The sequence below is a fragment of the Hordeum vulgare genome, chromosome 1H (genome assembly GCF_904849725.1).
Source record: "Hordeum vulgare subsp. vulgare chromosome 1H, MorexV3_pseudomolecules_assembly, whole genome shotgun sequence".
Taxonomy (NCBI): Eukaryota; Viridiplantae; Streptophyta; class Magnoliopsida; order Poales; family Poaceae; genus Hordeum; species Hordeum vulgare.
In genome coordinates this window covers 412603475-412614450 of record NC_058518.1, presented here as the reverse complement: position 1 = coordinate 412614450, position 10976 = coordinate 412603475, and positions in this window count along the sequence as shown.

The window sequence follows — 10976 nt, the reverse complement described above, 5'->3', positions numbered from 1 at the left end:
CACCACACCTATTTCAATCTCGTTACCGGCAAGTCCCTTTACTCGTTTCGTAATAAAAGATACCTATTTGCAAGGCTTGTTTGTGATGTTGTATTATCGAGTGGGCCCCGAGATACCTCTCCGTCACACGGAGTGACAAATCAGAGTCTTGATCCATGCTAAGTCAACGAACACCTTCGGAGATACCTGTAGAGCACCTTTATAGTCACCCAGTAACGTTGCGACGTTTGATACACACAAGGCATTCCTCTCGTGTCAGTGAGTTACATGATCTCATGGTCATAGGAATGTATACTTGACCTGCAGAAAACAATAGCAACAAAATGACACGATCATATGCTACGTTTATAGTTTGGGTCTTGTCCGTCACATCATTCTCCTAATGATGTGATTCCGTCATCAAGTGACAACACTTGTCTATGGCTAGGAAACCTTAATCATCCTTGACCAACAGGCTAGTCAACTAGAGACTCACTAGGGACATTGTTTTGTCTATATATCCACACATGCATTTATGTTTCCATTCAATACAATTATAGCATGGATAATAAATGATTATCTTGAAACAGGAAATATAATAATAATTATTTTATTATTGCCTCTAGAGCATATTTCCAACATTACCAATCCATTGGGATGTGCAATAGCCCGGCGCAGATTATGCAAAAAGCAAGTCCAGCTCACCAGACTCTGTCTCCAGCACACCGTACGCAACTGGAAATACGAAACTGTGTGCATCAACTGCACAAGCTGCTACTAACTGTCCTTTAAACCTCCCTGTGAGAAAAGTAGCATCAATAGCCAAATAAGGCATGCAACCTGCCACAAAACCCAGATGACAAGCCTCAAAGCAGACAAAAACCCTCCTAAAGAATTCCTTGGTATTTGTCACTCCCGTGAATCTGTAATCCATGGTGTGGTGGTCAATATCTATAATACTACCTGGGTTGGTCCTCTCCACTTCACCTTTAAATGAATACAACAATTGAAAAATTTCCTGCCAGTTATCATAAATAGAATCCATAGCATGTTGTTTACCATTTAATAACCTCATGTATGGTAAATGTATCTTGAACTTGTCTTTGATGTTCTTCTGCAATTCCTTTGGACCCACTTGCTGGTTTTCTTTCACCAACTTCTGTACTTCTTCTTCCACCCATCTTGACTTGGCTCTACTGATTGTATCCGTCCTAAGGGTTGATTCCTGGCATGTGTGCTTAAAAGGGTTCACTTTGGCCTAAACATTCATGCTATTTCACATTTTAGATGCGAGCATCCTCCATGGGCAACCCTCAGTCGGACGGTGCACTCTGTAACGTACTTGATCGCTCTTGTCAACTTTGAAAGTACGTTCTACCTTGATGCAGTATGTCACAAGTGTATTTCTACAATCACTCATGGATGCAAAACAGTACCTTCTTCCATATGAGGGTTCCAAGGGTCCCATTCAACAACTGCAATGTCTTCGTCCTCACCCACCACGTCATCATCCACACGAACTGCATTGTCCGCCTCATCTTGGTTTTCAGCCCGAGGTGCCCGTCGTAAATTCTGAATAACATCATAATATAGCTTCTCTTCATCAACCCCAGAATTGTAGGCATCAGGCTCCACTTCAAGGGGGACCTTACTGCCGGTGCCCACGCTTGTCGAGCCACCACGTCGCCGTGCACTAACTGAACTGTTCTGTCTAGAGATGCCATTACGACGACTTGGTTTTGCCAGAGAAGGTGCACCCGCCATCCTAGGTCCAAATGCCTGCTCAAGCACATCAATTTGCAGCCTCACATGAAAATTCTCTTTCTCCTTATGCCTAGCAAACATGGTAGCCAATTCTGTTGGAAATATACCCTAGAGGTAATGATAAAATAATTATTATTAGATTTCCTGTTTCAAGATAATCATTTATTATCCATGCTATAGTTGTATTGAATGAAAACATAGATGCATGTGTGGATATATAGACAAAACAATGTCCCTAGTAATCCTCTAGTTGACTAGCCAGCTGATCAAGGATTGTTAAGGTTTTCTGACCATATGCAAGTGCTGTCACTTGATGACTAGATCACATCATTGGGAGAATCATGTGATGGACAAGACCCAAACTATAAACGTAGCATGTTATCGTGTCATTTTTGTTGCTATTGTTTTCTGCATGTCAAGAATTCATTCCTATGACCATGAGATCATGTAACTCACTGCCACCGGAGGAATACCTTGTGTGTATGAAACATCGCAACGTTACTGGGTGACTATAAAGGTGCTCTACAGTTATCTCCGAAGGTGTCCGTTGAGTTAGCATGGATCAAGACTCGGATTTGTCACTCCGTGTGACAAAGAGGTATCTCGGGTCCCACTGGGTAATACAACATCACATATAAGCCTTGCAAGCAATGTGGCTAAAGTGTTAGTCACGGGATCTTGTATTATGGAACGAGTAATGAGACTTGCCGGTAACGAGATTGAAATAGGTATAGGGATACCGACGATCAAATCTCGGGCAAGTAAACATACCGAAGGACAAAGGGAATGATATACAAGATTATATGACTCCTTGGCAGAGAGGTTCGACCAATAAGATCTTCATAGAATATGTAGGACCCAATATGGACATCCAGGTCCCGCTGTTAGATATTGATCGGGGAGTGTCTCAGGTCATGTCTGCATAGTTCTTGAACCCGTAGGGTCTGCACACTTAAGGTTCGGTGATGTTTCAGTATAGTTGAGTTATAGGTGTTGGTGACCGAAGGTTTGTTCATAGTCCCGGATGAGATCACAGACGTCATGAGGGTTTCCGGAATGGTTCGGAAACAAAGATTGATATATAGGATTGTTTCATTTGGCCTCCAGAAAGATTTTGGGCATTGTCGGCAATGTACTGGGAGTGACGAATGGGTTCCGAGTTTTTTACCGGGAGGGGGCCACCCACCCAGAAGAGAACCTAATAGCCCATGTGTGGCGCACCAGCCCTTGGTGGGCTGGTGAGGCCAGCCCAATAGGGCTATGTCGGCTAAAGAGAAAATCAAAGGAGAAAAAAAGAGGGAGGTGGGAACGAACGAAGGAACTCCTCCTTCCCAAACTGAATTGGAGTGGGAGTCCCTCCCCTCCTCCACTCGACTGACGCTCTAGGGGATCTCTTGAGCCCCAAGGCTAGCCCCTCCCCTCCTCTTATATATACTAGAGGTTTTAGGGTTTTTGAGACACAACTTTGCCACGTGCAACCCTAAACCTCTACTTCGTAGTTCTTCCTCTAGACCTGTTTTCTGCGGAGCTCGGGCGGAGCCATGAAGGAATAAATCATCACCATCACCGGCGCGCCATCACGTTGCCGGAGAACTCATCTACTTACCCGCCTCTCTTGCTGGATCAAGAAGGCGGAGATCGTCATCGAGCTATACGTGTGCTGAGCACGGAGGTGCCGTCCGTTCGGTGCAAGATCGGGACGGATCATGGGGCGACGGTGATTTGAATCACGAAGTTGTTCCACTACATCAACCGCATTTCTTAACGCTTCCCGCTTAGAAATCTACAAGTGTGTGTGGAACCGATCTCCCTCTCGCGGATGAACATCACCATGATAGGTCTTCGTGTGGGTAGGAATTTTTTTGTTTCCCATGCAATGTTCCTCAACAGTGGTATCACAGCCAGGTTCATGCGTAGATGTAATCTCGAGTAGAACACAAAAGTTTTTGTGGGCGTTGATGTTCGATTTGCTGCCCTCCTTAGTCTTTTCTCGATTTGGCAGTATTGTTGGATTGAAGCGGCCCGGACCAACCTTACTCGTACGCTTACGAGAGACCGGTTTCATCAACCAACATGCAACTCCTTGCATAAAGATGACTGGCGGGTGTCTGTTTATTCAACCTTAGTTGAATTGGATTTGACCGAGGCGGTCCTTGGAGAGAGGTTAAATAGCAATTTGCACATCTCCATTGTGGTTTTGCGTATGTAAGATGTGATCATACTAGATACCCATAGCAGCCACGTAAAACACGCAACAACAAATTAGAAGACGTCTAACTTGTTTTTGCAGGGTATGCATGTGATCTAATATGGCCAAAGACATGATGTGATATATTGGATGTATGAGATGATCATGTTGTAATAGTTAAATATCGACTTGCACGTCGATGCTACGGCAACCGGCATGAGCCATAGGGTTGTCTTTAAACTAACGTTCGTGTTTGCAGATGCGTTTACTATATTGCTAGGTTGTAGCTTTAGTAGTAGTAGCATAGATAGCACGACAACCTTGATGGCGGCACGATGATGGAGATCATGGTGTGGCGTAGGTGATGATGAAGATCATGCCGGTGCTTTGGTGATGGAGATCAAGAAGCACAAGATCATGGCCATATCATGTCACTTATTAATTGCATGTGATGTTAATCCTTTTATGCACCTTATCTTGCTTAGAACGACGGTAGCATTATAAGGTGATCCCTCACTAAAATTTCAAGATAAAATTGTGTTCTCCCCGTTTGTGCACCATTGCGACAGTTCGTCGTTTCGAGACACCACGTGATGATCGGGTGTGATAGACTCAACGTTCACATACAACGGGTGCAAAACAGTTGCACACACAGAACACTCGGGTTAAACTTGACGAGCCTAGCATGTACAGACATGGCCTCGGAACACAGGAGACCGAAAGGTCGAGCATGAATCGTATAGTTGATATGATTAACATAGATATGTTTACCACTGAAACTGCACTCAACTCACGTGATGATCAGACTTGAGTTAGTGAATTTGGATCATGCCACGCTCAAATAGCTAGAGGGATGTCTATTTGAGTGGGAGTTTATTAGTAATATGATTAGCTAAACTCTAATTGTCTTGAGCATAGTCTAAGTACACTTTGCAATATTTTATGTTGTAGATCAATGGCTCACGCAGTAGGAACCGTGAATTTCAATACGTTCCTAGAGAAAGCTAAGCTGAAAGATGATGGTAGAAACTTTGTAGACTGGGCTCGTAATCTAGGGCTCATCCTACAAGCTGGGAAAAAGAATTATGTCCTTGATGCAGCGCTAGGAGATGAACCACCCGCTACGTCTGAACAAGATGTTTGGAACGCTTGGCAAGCACGTAAGGAGGACTACTCAGTAGTTCAATGTGCAGTCTTGTATGGCTTAGAACCGGGACTTCAATGACGCTTTGAATGTCATGGAGCATATGAGATGTTCCAGGAGTTGAAGTTTATCTTTTAGAAGAATGCCCGGATCGAGAGGTATGAGACCTCCGATAAATTCTATGCTTGCAAAATGGAGGAGAATTCGTCTGTCAATGAACATGTGCTCAAAATGTCTGGGTACTCAATCCGTCTAGCTGAGATGGGAGTTGAACTCCCGCAAGAGGCTATCACTGACAGAATTATTCAATCACTGTCACCTAGCTACAAGAGCGTTGTGTTGAACTATAACATGCAAGGGATGAACAAGTCACCCGGAGAGTTATTTGCGATGCTGAAAGTCGCAGAGTCGGAACTCCGGAAAGAACATCAAGTGTTGATGGTCAATAAGACCACTAGTTTCAAGAGAAACGACAAAGGCAAGAAGGATAACTCCAAGAAGAGTGGCAAAACTGTTGCCCCTTCGACGAAGAAACCTAAGGCTGGACCAAAGCCGGAAACAGAGTGCTATTATCGCAAGGGGATGGGTCACTGGAAGCGCAACTAGCCCAAGTATTTGGCTGGTAAGAAGGCGGCCAATGCCAAACCAGGTATATGTGATATACATGTTATTGATGTGTACCTAACCAAGTCTCGTAGTAGTGCCTGGGTATTTGATACCGGTTCTGTTGCTTACATTTGCAACTCAAAGCAGGAATCACGGAATAAACGAAGGTTGGGGAATGATGAAGTGACGATGCGCGTGGGAAATGGTTCCAAGGTTGATGGAATCGCCTTCGACACAGTCTCACTTTAGTTACCATCGGGATTAGTTATGAACTTAAATAATTGTTATTTAGTGTGTGCGTTAAGCATGAACATTATATCTAGATCTTGTTTATTGCGAGACGGTTACTCATTTAAGTCAGAGAATAATGGTTGTTCTATTTTTATGAGTAATTAAGGACAATAAAACCGCACCTAATCCCTGCCCTCACGGCGATTTGCGTTATCGACCGTCCGTTTTCATGATCTGATGGTTCTTGGCCATTAGATCTCATCTAAAAACAATCTGTCCCGCATTGGGTTAATCTGGCCCAGCTGTCCTGTGGGATGCTACTCTAGAGGCCGAAATGAAGATTTCTGGTAAACTGGGCCATCCGCAAGCCCATTCCAGCCCGTCCAGGAGATCTAGTGCAACGCTCTGTGGATCGACACAGGATGAGGATACACATATCTGTCAGTCTACCTTCATACAACCACGATGCATGGCAATGCGGGATTGGATCGACCGCGGAGGCACAAGATCGAGGGAAGGGGGTGCAGGATTGGATCGACCGTGGAGGTGCGTGATCGAGGGAATGGGATGCACGCTCTAGGATCTATCGGAGGCCAACGCGCGATTAGACCGGAGGCGCGGGATGCAACTTGCCCGAGGGGATCAAGCCGCAATACGTGATGGGAAAGGGGATCCACCGCCGCCGGCGATTCTGCCTAACGCCATGGTTGTTCTTCCAGCGAAACTGCTCTGGTGAAGGTGTGCCGCCGTCGGCACGACCACCACAACAACTACAGCTCAAGGTCAGCCCCTCCCTGCATCCCACCCCTCCCGATCTCTCTCCTCTCGTGACACATGTAAAGCATGCCCAAGCAGTCTTGGTTTAAGGGGTAAGTTGCGTCTGATCCCCATCCTGCATGCGCTCCATTGGGTGGCTAGATTTACTCTAATATTTTAACTGGGATTTGTGGTCATTTCAATCGATTAGGAAAAAGCTAATCTGATTCTGACCAGATGAAGTTTAAGGTCTTGGCTGGGCGTTTGTGAGAAGTCATAAGATTGTAGTCATCGTGTCGTTGGTGGTTAGCTCAAGCTTGTGTGTTAATCAGAAAATTAATTAATCCGTTGCTGGTAAGAAAAATTTCCGGTATGGTGGAAACCAACGTATTCTGTATATATAAAAGGTTAAAATATTGTGTACCCGCCTCTGGGGTGATTTTGTGGGTTGTGATAGATTGCTCTAGATGATTTCTCCCCTGCAGCTTTCTAGGATTCAAGGTCCCCTCACCCTTGTCAATGACTATTACATGGATTGACCTATTATGTTGTTGACACATCTTCTCTACTTTATCCCGTATACTCTTCTGCTAGACTTTATTTATATGCGCACATATACCACGTGCTTATGTTGTTATGATCACTTCTCCATACAATTTGATCCCATAATACATGGCTATATCATGATTAAAGAGGATCTAGCACTTCAATAGTCGTAATTAAGACATACATATGTAACTACTCAAAAAGATGAAGGATCTTATCACCTTCGCATATGCCATCTCAATGTTATGTCACTTACCAACCTTTTTATTGAGAGAGATGATATTTTATAGGTATAATAATTCACTTTGATTGCAGTGTCCGTACCCGAAGTTCATCCATGGCTACTGGACTGGTTAGTACCGTTCCTGCCAAGATTCACCATTCCCAATATCTACCATGGAAGCACAATTGTTTTTTTGTTTGCTTTCAAAATAAACCGAGTAGTCCATATACAACATAGCTAAGCCTTCTGTATTATTTCATTGGATGGAATTGGCACCAAAAGATTACTTGCTATGTGAGAAGAATAGTAGTTTGTTAGTCAGGAAACAACCTGACGATTTCAGATATTTTGCATTCCCAGATCATGTCCATCTTAGCTCACAGCAACAACTCTATTTTTCATGTTCTATATGGACATCATCTACTGGTTTTGTCAAATAAATAATAAATTCAGTTTATCCATTATACATACGTTCTGATCTAATGGGCAGCTATTTTCTGTTAGTATACATGAAATGATATTGAGCACCTCCCATGTTTTCATCCATGTACTATGTAAATGTAGACTGATACTATATGCTTTGATCACGAATGCATAAATATGATAACAGTCCAAATATTCCATGAGAGGTTACATTTTGTGTTGGATGGATATTGTGTATAGGAAAGATAAATTTATTCTTTATTAACCTACGGTTCGATGTATAGGTGTGAGCTTTTAGTTAGTGATCTTGCTTGTGTTGTTGTGGTTCAGGTTCCTTTGCTTGAGATAAGAGCTATAAAAGAGTTGATTAACATTGACAATTAAAATGACCATTTATCATGTATGTGCATCTGTGTAACTATTTATATTTTTATGGGAATATACATTAATTCTACTGGTTTTAGTGCTTCTGATATATTCTTCATCATGCGGGTCATTTAGGAAATTATCTCATGGACCTAGAGCAAGAAACTTAGGATCGTTGTATTTTAATACATGAGTTTTTAATTTACAGTTGTATCTTACTGGCCTTTGAATAATTTCCGACTAGAAATAAAATGACGGCCTCATGCGTGTATTGAAAAGGAAATGACAATCCAAAAGGCCTGAGGGTCCTCATATGAGCCTCGGATTTCTGCTTGTATAGTTGTCCACATGTTTTCTTTTATATATTTGCTTTCATGTTCAGGGATAATGTTCTTCTGCTTAGACACTCAGCTACAGTGGCAACATAGTATTTCTCCTCTGGCATCTGGGTCTACTTTTGATCTGACATCTCATGCTTTACCAATCTTGCGGTATTCTCATTCCCTTTGGTTTGCTTCTATTTTGCAATTTTTCTCTACATGCAAATTGTGGTTTTAGGAACAACAGTGATGTTTTTTAATCTAGAATCATGGTTTTCTATGTCAACTTTTGTGAAACCCAAAAATTGTGCATAACATGAAAACCATTCTTATGCAATGTAAGATATCCATATTCATAAATTGCAAGGAAGACACACATTGTTCATTTTAAGTAATCCTCAAAAAAATTTAGATAGAGATTTAACCATGTATTAAAATAACAAGTTGCTTGGTAGTGCAGACCCCCCTTTTGACTCCGCACCCTTGATGCAACTTCTTATTCATGATTTGACATTTACAGAATGAAAACTTCATTCTTGATTCTACAAGATCTATTATGGAAGTGTTTCATTTGCTTCTCTTCAGTGGAAGTTTCATTTCCCGTATCTTTTAAAATCTTATGTAATTTTTAGGATAATAAATGGTTTGAGATGTTCTTTGCTTTTTTACGTCGAGCTACTATGAAATGCGCCATTTAGAAGGATTAATAGTTGACAATGTGAAGAATTCTTTCACGATGTTGGTCTTCAAAGTTGTATTGACCTATGACTCAACATTGCTTGGCATTATTATTTCTCTTTATTTTTACTAATTATTTGTATATTGTAACTATACTATTTAGTTTTTTTTATGTTGGCCCTTTTGAGAATGTTCAAATATGTAGAACAAATACACTCAGTCATTTATATATTGAAACATTATAATTTGAGTTGTTTGTTTTTCTTTTCACTTATTGTTAACCTGGCATTTTTTTAATATCCTTTATCTGTTATGAGATAGCATCTGTCAACAACCAGAATAGAGGAGAAATGCAACTATACGTGACATATATAATACTCCCTCCGTTCGAAAATACTTGTTGGAGAAATGGATAAAAATGGATGTATCTAGAACTAAAATACATCTAGATACATTTATTTATCTGACAATTATTTCCGAATGGAGGAAGTATAAGTTAGGAACAAGAAAAAGAAGTAAATATCTCATCTTGTGCATAAATAAAGAGCGAAGAACATTATCATCCCGTTCTCCGAGAATTAGCTTTCAATACAACGATCAAGTTTTTTTATATTATGAAACATCGTATCATTATATTGCCAAAAGGGACGGGCGTGGCAACGCGCGCCATCCATGATCTAGTATCTTTTATGGTCATGCACCCAATGTGAGGGATTTGTTCATAATGAATCTTGATTGTGACGATACACATATCCATAACATTGAAACCAAAAGATGTAGAGTTAACAATGATAGCGCCACCTTTTTGTGGCACTGCCGCTTAGGTCATATTGGTGTAAAACGCATGAAGAAACTCCATGCTGATGGGCTTTTTGGAGTCACTTGATTTTGAATCACTTGACACGTGCGAACCATGCCTCATGGGCAAGATGACTAAGACTATGTTCTCTGGAATAATGGAGCGTGCAAGTGACTTGTTGGAAATCATACATACTGATGTGTGCGGGTCAATGAGTGTGGAGGCATGCGGCGGATATCAATATTTTCTCACCTCCACTGATGATTTGAGTAGGTATGTATATATCTACTTGATGAAGCACAAGTCTGAAACATTTGAAAAGTTCTAACAATTTCAGAGTGAAGTTGGAAATCATCGTAACAAGAAGATCAAGTTCCTACGATCTGATCGAGGGGGCGAACATCTGAGTTTTGAGTTTGGTGCTCACTTAAGACAATGTGGAATCGTTTCACAGTTGACACCGCCTGGAACACCACAACGTAATGGTGTGTCCTAACATCGTAATCGTACTTCGTTAGATATGGTGCGATCTATGATGTCTCTTACCGATTTGCCATTATCGTTTTGGGGTTATGCATTAGAGATAGTTGCATTCACTTTAAATAGGGCACCATCAAAATCCGTTGAGATGACACCACATGAGCTATGGCATGGCAAGAGGCCAAAGTTGTCGTTTCTTAAAGTTTGGGGATGCGATGCTTATGTCAAAAACCTTCAGCCTGAAAAGCTGGAACCCAAAGCGAAAAAGTGCGTCTTCATAGGTTACCCAAAAGAGATAGTTGGGTACACCTTCTATCTCAGATCTGAGGGCAAAGTGTTTGTTGCTAAGAACGGATCTTTTCTTGAGAAAGAGTTTCTCTCGAAAGAATTGAGTGGGAGGAAGATAGAACTTGATGAGGTTGTGGAACCTCTGCTCCAACAGGATGGTGGCGCAGGGTAGAGGGAAATCTCTG